At 45.9% G+C, this 15942-nt stretch overlaps 1 long non-coding RNA gene across 1 annotated transcript in view; it reads right to left on the minus strand.

Annotated features, from left to right (window-relative positions):
- The window catches only part of LOC140487948 (uncharacterized), a 31494-nt gene extending 16061 nt beyond the window's left edge, over positions 1 to 15433 (minus strand). Inside the window, exon 1 of the long non-coding RNA XR_011962974.1 lies at positions 15187 to 15433. This is a non-coding gene — a long non-coding RNA (uncharacterized lncRNA). The remainder of the gene's footprint in view (positions 1 to 15186) is intronic.
- Positions 15434 to 15942: the final 509 nt, after the last annotated feature.

Genomic DNA, 15942 nt, shown 5'->3' on the forward strand with positions numbered 1-15942 from the left:
AAACACATCATTGTTCATAGTAAACTGCCAAGCTTTCAGGACAATATCATATAACCTTGTCACCGTAGATACTGCAAGACGTGTCAGAGTGTCGACACGGATGCTAACATTATGTGTGGGGACACCTCCCACCGTGTATGTGGCAGATACTCATGTGACTCAGCCAACATTGTCTATCTCATACACTGCAGGTAAGGATGCCCTGAGGCATGGCACATTGGCAAGACCAAGCAGAGGCTTTGGCAATGGATGAATGGGCACCACACAACAATCAATAGACAGGAGTGTTCCCTCCCAGTCGGAGAACACTTCAGCAGTTCAGGACATTTGACCTCAGATCTCAGACCTTCGGGTGACCATCCTCCAAGGCGGACTTCAGGACAGGCAACAGCACAAAGTGGCCGATCAGAGGCTGATCGCCATGTTCGGTACCCATGGAGATGGCCTCAACCTTGGGTTCCTTGGGTTCATGTCAGACCACAGATGACCCCATTGCAGTAGACATACACACTCTCGCACATGCGCACACGCGCGTACACGTACACACACTCATTCATTCCTATAGACACACACACCCTCCTACAGACCCATACACTCACGCAGACCCTCTCTCACATGCTCACACATACACTCCTACACTCTTGCACACACGCACCCTCTCATAGACGTATATCTTTTTGCACTCAGACTCGCACACATATACACACTCTCACAAACACTCATAACCCCACCCCCACCCCCACACAAACAACCACATACACAGATATACATATACATTTGTGGGTGAATTTGTACTTGCAGAATTGCATTTTATTTTGCACAAAATCTGCATGAATCCATGTAAGATTCTGTAAATCCGTTTTTAGATTAGAATCAGTCTGAACATTGTGGCACAGACAGCCTCACACAGGGCACCTCACACCTTCAATGCTTTATCTGGGCTGGCATGACACCAGTTGTTAAAGTTCACTTGAGAATGCAACTTTAAAAAAGTTCTGGGATTTACATATGAAAGAACTGAAACCAACATGGTCATTCTAAAAGATGAGAGACTTAACAAACAAACCAGGTCTTTTTCAATATATAATTTCAGTTACATCACACTATAAACTTCTGCTATAAATTCTGTGTTTCATGATCTTATACTCCACAACCACCTGATGAAGGAGCATCGCTCCGAAAGGTAATGCTTCCAAATAAACCTGTTGGACTATAACCTGGTATTGCGTGATTTTTTAAGTATATTATTATTTACTTTTAATTTCTCATGTTGTTTTCTTTGCTTTGTATTGTCAGGTGTCTGTTCATCTTTTAACCTTTTTTTTGGTTTCTTGCTAATGATTTCCTTTCTTTTCCTCAGTATGAAAGGGTCAAGGTGAATTTTGTTTCTTTTATCCCTAGTATTGTTTCTCAATGAAGTGGACAACAGAACATTATTTCAATGATGCAGAAAGTCGACAAAAAGGTTACATGAGCCAAGAGACATGAAATAAATTGATCAAAGCACATTGTAAGTTTAATTAATCATTGGAGAATGACAATGAGGAGGCTATGTAGCAGAGTAATAAAGGCTGTTTTAAATAGATTTGAATAATAAAACAGACAAGATTATAACATTTCTATGAGCCAGTGCATCACAAATGTTTATAAGCTAAATATTTCTCTATAAAGTTTTTGATTGTATGTCTTATGAACAACTGTATGTAATCAAATCATTCAATTGCATTTGTTCCAGTTATAACAGTCGTGATAATTTTGTGCTCTGTATTGGAATTTAATGTCACCTATAATGCACAAAATTAAACAATGAAACTTTTCATTGTTGAGATGATCTAGTGGTATTGCGTTAGATAGCATTTCTAGGCCGAAAACAAATTCATTAAAAACAAGAACTGCATCATTACCTGCTTTAACTCTGAGTTACTAGAATTCAGTGCAAGCATTTCTAATACTGGGCCTACTGAAATTGAGTCAGTTTTCTCTTCTGATGGCTCACTGGGTGAGAACACCTTCCAATGTGCTCTGAGATACAGAGTTATACAAATATCCCATCTGTGAGGAATTAATGAGGCAGGATGTTGGGGACTGGGATTGGCCTTTGCATTTTTTGGATAAGGAGGTGAAAGAGAATCGCTCGAGTTGTGATTTCAAGTCATTGTTCTGCCGTTTCTAGATGAAGATAGGTATGTTCTTAACAGGGTATGAGGATCAATTATAACTGTGACATTCCTTTCTCATTTCAATCGCTGTTGCTACTCAGACACACTTGAGTGAGGTGCCAGACAGCTGTTGCCAGTCCCGATATGGTTGACAACTGCATAGTCCTGCTACTGAACTTTCCTTGAAGCCATGTATGTGTGCTGCCTTACAGCAAATGGGAATGCAGCAACAGTCCATGCACAAGCAACAGTCTGTAAGATATATGCATGTGTCAGCCATGCACATAGTGAACCATCTAAAGTGAACAGGAAGTGAAAGGGAATCTGAACTACAACTATTAAATTCCCAGCTGTCAGCTCAACCGTGATGAAGGGATTGAATTAATTCACTCCACTGATATCGGTTCTGAACCTGCCTGGTTCCTCAGTCCACCTATATCTTTTTCTGTGGCAACCCAGTCTTGACATTGTCTTTCCAGTGCTTCCTTGGGCTTCCTTCACTCCCTGTTTGATGTACATCTACAAGGGCCATTAAAGGTGTCCCAGATGTTTCCATTCTTCAAGCAAGTCCAAACCACTGCAACCAACACTTTTGGATAATCTATGTAGGCAATGGTTCTCATCTGTGCCATGTTCCTTTGATATCATTCTTGAATCTTTGCATCATGGAAGTTTCTAACATTCCTGTCAATCGAATCTGTTTGTTCATATTTCTCATGTTCCAACATTTCATGCCATACGTAACACGGAGATGCCCCTGTTTCATAATCCCATCGCTTCTTTATCTTAAAATGTCTTTATCCTTCAACAAATTGCTAGAACTTCCAAAAAACATCAGAAACAATTCTTTGATGTCTTCACACAATTCCCATTTTAGTAATTTAAAAATATTGGTAACATTATCAAAATAATTCACCTTTGAAAGAGAAAAAATAAGAGAATTATGCCAATATTCATTAAATAAAATATTTTCATTTATGCAAAGCCCTTCATCAACAGTCTGATTTCTGCTACCGTGTATGACTTGTTGTTAGCCACACATTAGTGCATGTTTTAAATACTCTTGTGTCCCTAGTGTATTTCCTAATTAGACACTTCTATTTGTCTGATTCCAAAGAAGTGAAGGAAGCAGTCATATCTGTGACTGCCCCATCAAACAGAGGGCATGGTTTAGATAACACAAAGCTTTCCACCTTATGCAAAGAAAGTCATGTTAGTTTATTTGTTTTGAAGTACAATCTGGTTGTGAATTATTTATGAATTATTTTTAAAGTAATACTTTTAGTTTTACGATTGTTCCATTCCATGTTGTAGCAAATTACTTTTACCTTGATAACTGACAAAGTCCTATTATGTTATCATCAGATGCAATGGAAACCTATCCCAGTTAAAGCATTGAGGTTATTCAGTAGTACAAATGTTCCATTGTACAGTTGGATAATAATTGGATGTTAACACCATTAAGAAGAGCAATGCATCACAGTGCACATGAACATCCTGTGGCTCTGTTATTCTGTGTTACTTTGAGCTTCTCTGTTATTCTGTGGGCTGCTAAAATTCCTGTTAACATTTTGGGTCTAGTGATCCTACTTCAGTTCTGAAGAAAGGTCACTGGACTCAAAACATTAACTCTGCTTTCTGTTCATAAATGCTGCTGAGTTTTCCAATAATTTCTGTTTTTATTTTAGATTTCCACTATTTGCAGTTCCTTGTTTTAGTTTAGTGTTAAAATTCATTTTTTTAGTTCACTTCAATGTCAACAAATAGAAATACTAATTTATTTTCCACTATGCAAATTCTCTGTAGGATATAATTAGCATTTCCCATACAAACCTGGCAGATTAAGGTTTACTAGCACTTACTGCTTCTCAAAATGTTTAGCAGATTTGATGATTAATGGTAGCCATGACATGAAGATACAGCGTTGGACTGGGATGGGAAAAGTCAGAAGTCACACAACACTAGGTTATAGTCCAACCGGTTTACTTAAAATCTCAAGCATTCGGAGCAATGCTCCTTTTTCAGATGCACTTCACTTTTCAGTAGTTTTAGGGTGTGTTCACATAGTAGCCTCACTGCAAGATGATGCATATTGCACAGTGACAAAGAAGGGGGGTGGGGGGGAGGTGATCTGCAAATTTAGTAGGTGTGTGATAGAAAGGCTCCAGATTAAGCCAAGACCCAATGTAACCAGTCCCACGCTTCCTTGAGAATTTCCTTGAGGTATTATACAGATGGGATCTCTCCCTCCTTCCAGGTCCATTGGCATAAGTTAAGACAGTGTCATGAGGACTATGCTTCCTCTGGCTGAATATTTATGTGATGCAGAAAGATTAAAAGTATTTATAAACAAGCTCAGAGTTGCCGTGTATGCAAGATAAACTATCACAGACCATTTCAGTCTGAGTGGTAAGGTTGTGTGTCATAAATTTGACTTAATTCCTGCAAGGTCACAGGAAAATGTTGCAGATGCTGGAAATCTGAAATAATAGCAGAAAATGCTGCACTTGTTCATTGTGTGAGGCAGCACAACATGGAACATGAAATTTGTTATCCTCCACAGATATAGCCTGACTGGTCTGTTTACAGCATTTCTGTTTCTATCTCACAAGTTCAGGTAAAGTTTGGGATATATATGTGTGAGTGATGTCACCAAATCTAAACCAAACTGAGAAACAGTGGTGTCTAAATGTGTCATTAATGTTCTCGGTGGGATAGTAATGTATCAGGTGCACTGAATGGCCGACTCTCTCTTTCTTATATTTCAGGAACAGAAGCCTAACAATCAACAAAATATTGTCCTTAGTTTTATTCTTTATTATGGGGTTGGGGCTGGGGACAGGGAAAGGTGATAAAACAGGGGATGGTGCAGAAAAAGAAACAACTAATAGTTATTTTACTTGCCCAGTTTAATGTTCTTCATTGCTATTATGCTATACAATCACAATGCAAAACCTCCCTGTTTGTTACTTCAGAATTTGCAAGGAACAATTAATAAACAGATTTCTGAGACAGTGCAATAGGTCATCAGACAGAGAAAATAATTTCCATGTGATTTTATCTTTTCTCATTACTAAGCTAACTTTTTTGATTTTTGTAAACTCCATTTTCTACATGGTGGAAGAGAAATGTTGTGTTCTATCTCACAGGCAGTTTGTCAGTATACCTTTAAGAGTCATGGGCATGATATCATCACTAATACGACCTGAGAGTTAAAAGTCTCACACTCCATTTTATTCAAGGCGATCATTTCAAGTTTTATGGTACATAGGAAGCATGCACTTCTGATGTAACTTACAAACTTAAAATTAGCCCGAACACTTAGGTGCCTGAGAAATGTAGAATGGAATCTTCCCAGCCCCGAAATGACATTAGTGAGAAAGTTGGAAAAATAGAGTGCAATCAGCAACAATGAGATTGTCAATGTCAAGACAAAATGTCTGACTCTCAAATAGGATTTGAATAGTGAGACAGGAATCTCACATGAGAAATGTGAGAGGCCTATGTGCATATATTTTCATTCATTAGCATGTCATTATTACCTCATCTCACCACATTGATCTGCAGCTTTCCATCTTCCCACTGGATAGAAACTAGACGATGCCAATTCCTGCCATGGACATCAGAGCGGGTTTCTGGTGACACTAGCTCACCACTTGCATCTCCAGACTTCTAACTTGGAGAGCAGCTCCCAATATCTCAGGACATGCTCCACGGGCAAAGTCTACTCACAAGTCCAATTGTGAAAGCTTACATTGGATATGTACCAGAACCCTGAGGGGAACACCACCCCGGCTTCATGACTCCACCCCATTCCCCCAACCACACCCACTCCAATTACAGGCCCCGCCCCCCACTCCCAGCTCCACACCCACACGGGGTCCCAGCTCCCAGCCCTGTCGTGTTTTCACTATCCCCCCAGACCTCCCCCTCACTGAGGACGAACGATCAGTCCTCAGCAAAGGACTCACCTTCATCCCCCTCCGCCCACGCATCAATGAATTTAATACGCGCCGTAACGTCAAACACTTCTTCCACCGCCTCTGCCTCCGAGCTTACTTTTACAGTCAGGACTCCCGCCCACCTTCTGAGGACCCTTTCACTCGCCTCCAACACACTCCATCCACCTGGACACCCCGTGCTGGCCTATTAGCTGCCCTCGACCTCTTCATTTCCAACTGCCACCGAGACATTAACCACCTCAACCTGTCTACCTTCCTCCTCCACTCCAACCTCTCACCCTCACAATGCGCAGCCCTCCACTCCCTCTGCTCCAATCCTGACCTCACCATCAAACCAGCAGATAAAGGGGGCGCAGTGGTAGTCTGGCACACTGACCCCTACACTGCTGAAGCCAGACGCCAACTCGAAGACACCTCCTCCTACTGCCCCCTCGACCATGACCCCTCCCCCCATCACCAAACCATCATCTCCCAGATCTTACAGAACCTCATCACCTCAGGAGATCTCCCACCCACAGCTTCCAACTCATAGTCCGGGAACCCTGCACTGCCCGGTTCTACCTCCTTCCCAAGATCCACAAGCCTGACCACCCTGACCACCCTCGACACTGTCCTATCCCCCCTAGTCCAGGAACTCCCCACATACATTCGAGGCACCACCCACGCCCTCCAAGACTTCCGTTTCCCCGGCCCCCAACGCCTCAACTTCATCATGGATATCCAATCCCTCTACACCTCCATCCGCCATGACTAGGGCCTCCAAGCCCTCAGTTTCTTCCTCTCCCGACATCCCCAACAGTACCCTTCTGCCGACACTCTCCTTCGTTTGGCTGAACTGGTCCTCACCCTTAACAATTTCTCCTTCGAACCCTCCCACTTCCTCCAGACCAAAGGGGTAGCCATGGGCACCTGTATGGGCCCCAGCTATGCCTGTCTCTTTGTCAGCTACATGGAACAGTTGATCTTCTGTAATTACACCGGCACCACTCCCCACCTCTTGCTCTGCTACATTGATGACCTCATTGGCGCCACCTCGTGCTCCCATGAGGAGGTTGAGCAATTCATCAACTTCACCAACACATTCCACCCTGACCTTAAATTTACCTGGACCATCTCTGACACCTCCCTCCCCTTCCTGGACCTCTCCATCTCCATTAATGACGACCGACTTGACATCGACATTTTTTACAAACTCACCAACTCCCACAGTTACCTGGATTACACCTCTGCCCACCCTACCTCATCCCGTATTTCCAATTCCTCTGCCTCTGCCGTATCTGCTCCCAGGAGGACCAGTTCCACCACAGAACACACCAGATGGCCTCCTTCTTTAGAGATCACAATTTCCCTTCCCACATGGTTAAAGATGCCCTCCAACGCATCTCGTTCACATCCCGCACCTCCGTCCTCAAACCCCACCCCTCCAACCGTAACAAGGACAGAACCCCCTGGTGCTCACCTTCCACCCTACCAACCTTCGCATAAACCAAATCATCCGATGACATTTCCGCCACCTCCAAACGGACCCCAACACCAGGGATATATTTCCCTCCCACCCCTTTCTGCCTTCCACAAAGACCATTCCCTCTATGAATAGCAACAACCCAACCTCCCGTCCTGGCACCTTCCCCTGCCACTGCAGGAATTGCAAAACCTGTGCCCACATCTCCTCCCTCACCTCCATCCAAGGCCCCAAAGGAGCCTTCCACATCCATCGAAGCTTTACCTGCACATCCACTAATATCATTTATTGTATCCATTGCTCCCAATGCGGTCTCCTCTACATTGGGGAGACTGGACACCTCCTAGAAGAGCGCTTCGGGGAACATCTCCGGGACACCCGCACCAATCAACCACACAACTCTGTGGCCCATCATTTCCACTCCCCCTCCCTCTCAACCGAGGACATGGAGGTCCTGAGCCTCCTTCACTGCCACTCCCTCACCACCCAACGCCTGAAGGAAGAACGCCTCATCTTCCAACTCGGAACACTTCATCCCCAGGGCATCAATATGGACTTCACCAGTTTCCTCATTTCCCCTTCCCCACCTCACCCCAGTTCCAAACTTCCAGCTCCATTCACCCATTGTACTCTTTGCTGCTTTCCCCCACCCTCCTCCCTGACCTATCACCTCCAACACCACCCCCACTCACCTATTGTACTCTATGCCACTTTCTCCCCACCCCACCCCCATCTCATTTATCTCTCCACGCTGCACTCTGCCTCTATTCCTGATGAAGGGCTTTTGCCCAAAATGTCGATTTTCCTGCTCCTCGAGTGCTGCCTGAACTGCTGTACATTTCCAACACCACTCTAATCTAGAACCTGTTAATGGCCAGTCTGGCCAGGCCCAGAAAGTCCCATCAGGAGAATCTCCTAGTTTTTTTTCTTTTTTAATTTATTTTTTTCTTTTTTCTTTTTTTTTCTTAACCCCCACACTACTGCCTAACTGCGGTAGTGCTTATTTTTTCCCCAGCATCCATGTTGTGTGTGTGCAGGTGTGAAACACAGTGAAAGACAGAAAATGCATGAATCTTTATTCAATTTCCACCACCAGGAAGATAGGAAAACACCCGAGTGACCAGTGACAAGCACTGCCCTTCACATCAAAGGGCAATGCTGAATCTCCTGTTTATTTTTTTTTCTTTTTTTCCACACTACCGCCTAACTGCAGTAGTGCTTATTTTTCCCCAGCACCCATGGTGTGTGTGTGCAGGTGTGAAACACAGTGAGAGACACAAGGTGCACGAATCTTTATTCAATTTCCACCACCAGGAAGATATGAAAAACACCCGAGTGGCCAGTGACAAGCACTGCCCTTCACATCAAAGGGCAATGCTGTGTGATCAAAACAGTGAAGGGGGAGGGTAGGAGCTAAATCAAAATAGAGTTGGAGGGGGAAATAATGCACTCCACTCCCTGCGGCGCCCACCTCTCCCTGAACAACTCCAGGGTGTTGGTGGACACCGCGTGCTCCATCTCCAAGGACACCCGGGCTCTAACGTAACCCCGGAAGAGGGGCAGGCAGTCGGCCCTAACGACCCCCTCCACGGCCCGCTGCCTGGACCTGTTGATGGCCAGTTTGGCCAGGCCCAGGAGCAGACCCTCGAGGAGGTCTTCAAATCTGCCCTCCCTCCTCCGTACTGGGTGCCCAAAGATCAGGAGCGTGGGACTGAAGTGCAACCAAAAGCAGAGGAGGAGGTTTTTAAGAAAATCAAAAAGGGAGTGCAAACACCCACACCCAACATATACATGGTCCACGGATTCCACAGCGCCACAGAACAAGCAGTTGGGCTGGGAGTCCGTGAACCACAGCAACCTGCGGTTGCAGGGGACTGCTGCGTGCAGCACCCTCCACCCCAGATTCCCGAGAGAAAGGGGGAGGACTCCCGCGTAGAGAGACCTCCACTGGGGATCCCCACCACCCGGTAATCTCCTAGTTTTTTTTTCTTACCCTCACACTACCGTCTAACTGCAGTAGTGCTTATTTTTTCCCCAGCACCCATGGTGTGTGTGTGTGCAGGTGTGAAACACAGTGAGAGACACAAGGTGCACGAATCTTTATTCAATTTCCACCACCAGGAAGATATGAAAAACACCCGAGTGGCCAGTGAAAAGCACTGCCCTTCACATCAAAGGGCAATGCTGTGTGATCAAAACAGTGAAGGGGAGGGTAGGAGCTAAATCAAAATAGAGTTGGAGGGGGAAATAATGCACTCCACTCCCTGTGGCGCCCACCTCTCCCTGAACGACTCCAGGGTGTTGGTGGACACCGCGTACTCCATCTCCAAGGACACCTGGGCTCTAACGTAACCCCGGAAGACGGGCAGGCAGTCGGCTCTAACGGCCCCCTCCACGGCCTGGACCTGTTGATGGCCAGTTTGGCCAGGCCCAGGAGCAGACCCTCGAGGAGGTCTTCGGACCTGCCCTCCCTCCTCCGTACTGGGTGCCCGAAGATCAGGAGCGTGGGACTGAAGTGCAACCAAAAGCAGAGGAAGAGGTTTTTCAGAAAATCAAAAAGGGAGTGCAAACACCCACACCCAATATATACATGATCCACGGACTCCACAGCACCACAGAACAAGCAGTTAGGCTGGGAGTCCGTGAACCACCACAACCTGCGGTTGCAGGGGACTGCTGCGTGCAGCACCCTCCACCCCAGATCCCCAAGAGAAAGGGGGAGGACTCCCACGTAGAGAGCCCTCCACTGGGGATCCCCACCACCCGGTAATCTCCTGGTTTTTTTTGTGAGGCAAGCCCCAAGCAGTAACAGGGAGAGTCCCTGCACGTGTGCACACACTGATCCAATCTCCAAAAAGGGGGAAAACACCCGAGTGACCAGTGACAAGCAGTGGCCCTTCACATCAAAGGGCAATGCTGAATCTCCTGTTTATTTTTTTTTCATTTTTTCCACACTACCGCCTAACTGCAGTAGTGCTTATTTTTCCCCAGCACCCATGGTGTGTGTGTGCAGGTGTGAAACACAGTGAGAGACACAAGGTGCACGAATCTTTATTCAATTTCCACCACCAGGAAGATATGAAAAACACCCGAGTGGCCAGTGACAAGCACTGCCCTTCACATCAAAGGGCAATGCTGTGTGATCAAAACAGTGAAGGGGAGGGTAGGGACTAAATCAAAATAGAGTTGGAGGGGGAAATAATGCACTCCACTCCCTGCGGCGCCCACCTCTCCCTGAACAACTCCAGGGTGTTGGTGGACACCGCGTGCTCCATCTCCAAGGACACCTGGGCTCTAACGTAACCCCGGAAGAGGGGCAGGCAGTCGGCCCTAACGACCCCCTCCACGGCCCGCTGCCTGGACCTGTTGATGGCCAGTTTGGCCAGGCCCAGGAGCAGACCCACGAGGAGGTCTTCGGACCTGCCCTCCCTCCTCCGTACCCGGTGCCCAAAGATCAGGAGCGTGGGACTGAAGAGCAACCAAAAGCAGAGGAAGAGGTTTTTCAGAAAATCAAAAAGGGAGTGCAAATGCCCACACCCAATATATACATGGTCCACGGACTCCACAGCGCCACAGAACAAGCACTTGGGCTGGGAGTCCGTGAACCACCGCAACCTGCAGTTGCAGGGCACTGCTGCATGCAGCACCCTCCACCCCAGATCCCCGAGAGAAAGGGGGAGGACTCCAGCGTAGAGAGCCCTCCACTGGGAATCCCCACCACCCGGTGGTATCTGATGAGGGATTCGCGGAGGGAGTGGTCTTTCCGGAACGCTACCACCGAGGATATATTTCCCTCTCCACCCCTATCAGCGTTCCGGAAAGACCACTCCCTCTGTGACACCCTCGTCAGGTCCACACCCCCCACCAACCCAACCTCCACTCCCGACACCTTCCCCCGCAACCGCAAGAAATGCAAAACTTGCGCCCACACCCCCCTTACTTCCCGCCAAGGCCCCAAGGGATCCTTCCATATCCGTCAGAAATTCACCTGCACCTCCACACACATCATTTACTGCATCCGCTGCACCCAATGTGGCCTCCTCTACATTGGGGAGACAGGCTGCCTACTTGTGGAACGTTTCAGAGAACACCTCTGGGACACCCGCACCAACCAACCCAACCGCCCTGTGGCTGAACACTTTAACTCCCCCTCCCACTCTGCCAAGGACATGCAGGTCCTTGGCCTCCTCCATCGCCAGACCATGGCAACACGGCGCCTGGAGGAAGAGAGCCTCATCTTCCGCCTAGGAACCCTCCAACCACAAGGGATGAATGCAGATTTCTCCAGTTTCCTCATTTCCCCTCCCCCACCTTTTCTCAGTCCCAACCCTCAGACTCAGCACCGCCTTCTTGACCTGCAATCTTCTTCCCGACCTCTCCGCCCCCACCCCCTCTCTGGCCTATCACCCTCACCTTAACCTCCTTCCACTTATCGTATTCCCAATGCCCCTCCCCCAAGTCCCTCCTCCCTACCTTTTTTCTTAGCCTGCTTGGCACACCCTCCTCATTCCTGAAGAAGGGCTTCTGCCCGAAACGTCGATTCTCTTGTTCCTTTGATGCTGCCTGACCTGCTGCGCTTTTCCAGCAACACATTTTTAAGCATTGTTCAGTAACTGCCTACTAAAAGGAGCAAAAGTCTTACTCAACATAATTGACCTTCTGATGCTTTCCATTTTTACCTGCAGTGATTTCCTTCGCCTCTATATAATTCTTTCACAGAAGACCTACAGCTTGTCATGTACCACCAAGCCAACCCTTACAGAACCTATGACTGTGTCAGTAATGAGGACTATGCCAGTTGCATCTCCACCAAAATTTTCAACATTTAAGGAAAACGTGGATTGAACTGTTAACAACTGCCAAATTTTGTACAACCTTCACTCAAAGGAAGAAATATGTTTGTCTTCTACTTGACAGTTTCTTTTCTATTTACCCACATATGTCATCATGGCTGTAGTCAGAAACTTGGCAGATTTCTGGTACTTAGGGACTTCAGTGGGTAATTTGATAAATGTTAGTTGTCAGCACAGCATAATTTTGACATCTGTTGCTCACTGTTTGATGTTGCACATGCCTTTGTAAGAACATGTCTACCAGAATGATTATTTTCTTCAGATGATGGAGAGTGTTACACTTAGCAAATTGCATTTTGTAAGGTGGTCAGAAACAACTACCACTCTGACATTTACGTTTTATTTAATTGCAATAAATACATCTGAGCTTTCAAAAGAACTCAAACATGGATGCATTCTTGACATTGTATAGAAATGAAAAGAGTCAAGGTTTCCATATAGAACTTTTCTGCAGTGTTTGGAATGTCATCACAATCGTACAGTAACAAGTCTCTGCACATTGATCCATGTTAAATTAATTTCTTTGTTACATCATAACTCATGCACTATGAATTACTGTTATTTTCCCTTTCATTTTGCCAGCCACAAAATGACAATGACAATGCTTCACTCCAATACAATGCCATTTACCTCAGTGAAGTATTTAAGATGAATCACTTTTCAGCGAAAAATCATTTTGAAATAAGTCAGTCACTATCTTCAGTGACTACTGCTGCAATCTGTTGGAGAAATTCATCTAACTGTCCATTTTGAGACAGCTATCTGCCCTTTTGTTTCAACTGTTGCTCCTGGCTAATAATGACATCAAAGAGTACATGTCCCTGAAACATTTACAGGAAGAGTAAAGGTAAGAATTACCAGGACATTAAAAATATTGACATCAACATGGGGAGAAAAAAATTGAAAAATCTATTGGAAAGAAGTTACACTTTAGAAAAAAGGAATTGAAACTTCACCTCCAATGTGATTCTGCTGCCAATAGGATATTTATTCAATGCAGCAATGCTTTTGTTATCTCCCACATTATAAGAGTTGTTGTTGTCTCATAGAGGTGCTCTTTCATTAGAGAGAGAGAGAGAGAGACACACAACTGGTGGTGAGTTTAACCTGAGGTTCACCTCAGATTAGGAGAGGAATGGAGTTGTGATAGAGCTCCTTCATGATAACCTCAGTCAGTGCAAGAATTAAATCCGCATTGTTGGCATCACTCTATATTGCAAACCAGTTGTCCAACCAACTAAATTATCCGCCCCCCCCCCCCCCCCCCACCCCCACCCCCACCAACATAAGCACATGGGCATATGTAACTGGAATTGAAGAACCTAATAGAAATTGATTACTGAATTTTATCTGAAATTGACTGTCAATTTTGATAAGTTTGATCATGCCTTTCTCCACAACTCACCTTATTAGTTATATACCATGCCTCTATAGCACCCCACGTGTCCTATCTTCCCACTCACCATTACCCCAGCCTCCCATGACCTTTGGCACCACTGCCATTTTTAAAGCCCATCTGGGCACCAGGTCAAGTGCTGTCAGGCAGGAGTTACTATTGTACACATAGTTGAAAGAAAACAAATGTTTCTCAGGATTCATAGGTGGTACAACTCACATATCATTGCAAGTGCAAGTAGACATTGCTAAGTTTGTTGCTACTTCAGAACTAGGTTACCTGTCCTTAACCTCATCCCATCTTGAAACCCTGTCAAAGAAGTGCTATTCTTCCTCCATTACTCAGTGCAGCAAATGGTTTAGTTATGCTAACCATTATGCTGCCCTGTTCCTCCATGAAGCCAGGATGATTGTGATAACTGATGGCTCCCCCTCACAATAACCTGCATCCTTCAATGCTTTGTCATCTTCGCCCACTTGTGCCTTTACAATTATTGTCCTCTCAGTATCCCAGCATGCTCCCTTCAATCTCCACAACTGATTTTCCCAACTTCCCACCTCAGCAGTGTCTCCTGATAATCTCTTTCATTGAGCTGATCCCAGGACTGACCACAGACACCTCCTTGACCAACTTGAATGGACAGCCCTGACCGATGTCTGACCAGACCCTCCTGACTGATCTGGGTGCAGCTTCCTGACTGACTCACCATAACTCCCTAACTCTTACACTGAACTTGCAAACTGACAGTGGCCTCCTCTCCACACTGTAGAGATATGACCACTGTAGAGACTCTGACTGACATAAGCAGCCACTGAGCCATGTCCAACCTGCTGGACTAACAGCAGACAGTACCCTTGATTTACTGCTCTCTGACTCTGAGCTGGCCGGCCACATAGCCAGTGTTTACTGATTCTGCTTTTTGGGAGGAACCTGATTCCTGAACTGACTGACCTGCACAACCAGTTTATTAACTTGTATTCCTTTTTATAGAGGACTGATTTCTGAACTGGCAGGTGTAATTCAGTTCTCATTAGGGGACTGTTGTTTCACTGACTGGTTACAGCCTGTGTGTTACTCTTTCCTGTTTTACTTTGAGAAAAGGATTATGCTGATTTTGTGGCAGGGCTTAGCCCTTGCACTCTGGTTTTCTTTCTCTTGAATGTGTTTGCACTTTTTTGGTGTTTGGACTGAGTCCCTGTGAGAAAATGCACCTCTCCAGATGAGCTGTTCCAGTGGGTAGGCCTGACCCTTTGTTGGTGGACTAGGCCTCTGTAAGTCTGAATGGGGGCGGTATAGTGGCTCAGTGATTAGCACTGTGGCCTCATAGCACCAGGAACCCAGGTTCGAGTCCTACCTTGGGCGGCTCTCTGTGTGGAGTTTGCACATTCTCCCTGTGTCTGTGTGGATTTCCTCTGGGTGCTCTGGTTTCCTCCCACAATCCAAAAATGTGCAGATTAGGTGAATTAGCCCATGCGAAATTGCTCAGTGTTAGATATGTTAGTCAGGGGTAAACATAGGATAGGGGAATGGGTCTGGGTGGGCTACTCTTCGGAAGGTCAGTGTGGACTCGTTGGGCCAAAGGGCTTGTTCCCATACTGTAGAAAATCTAATCTAAACCTGTGTTTGTGTGTATGTGTGTGTGCAGGGAGGTGAGCAATTGCTGCATCCTGGAGTGGACTCTGCCTTCAGGAGTGGACCAAATTCCTGTGAGTTAACTGCAGCTTCACATTGTACTGTGTTCCTGTAATTGGGCCTAGTTCTGTATGAATGCCAGTGTGTGTGCTGTGGGGTGTGCATTTGCTATCTTCAGGAATTTTTGACAAAGGACTCTGCAGGTTAGAGTGGACTTTATTTCTGACAATGCACTTTGTATACTGGAGTGGACTCTGTTCCTGGGAATGGATTCTACAATTTGAAGAGAACTGTTTATGGCAATGAACTCTGAGCCAGAAGGGATTCTGTTTGTTGATTAATTGACTGTGTCTTGTCACCCCAGGCAGGTACTGGGGTGGGCTATCCTTGAGGTGGCTGGAAGGTGCGAAGGGCAGTTAGGGAAGCTGGAAAGTGGGCAGGCCGTCGTGATCACTGTCATTTTGGGGGGTGGAGAATC

Source organism: Chiloscyllium punctatum, chromosome 17, assembly GCF_047496795.1.
Source record: "Chiloscyllium punctatum isolate Juve2018m chromosome 17, sChiPun1.3, whole genome shotgun sequence".
NCBI classification, from domain to species: Eukaryota; Metazoa; Chordata; class Chondrichthyes; order Orectolobiformes; family Hemiscylliidae; genus Chiloscyllium; species Chiloscyllium punctatum.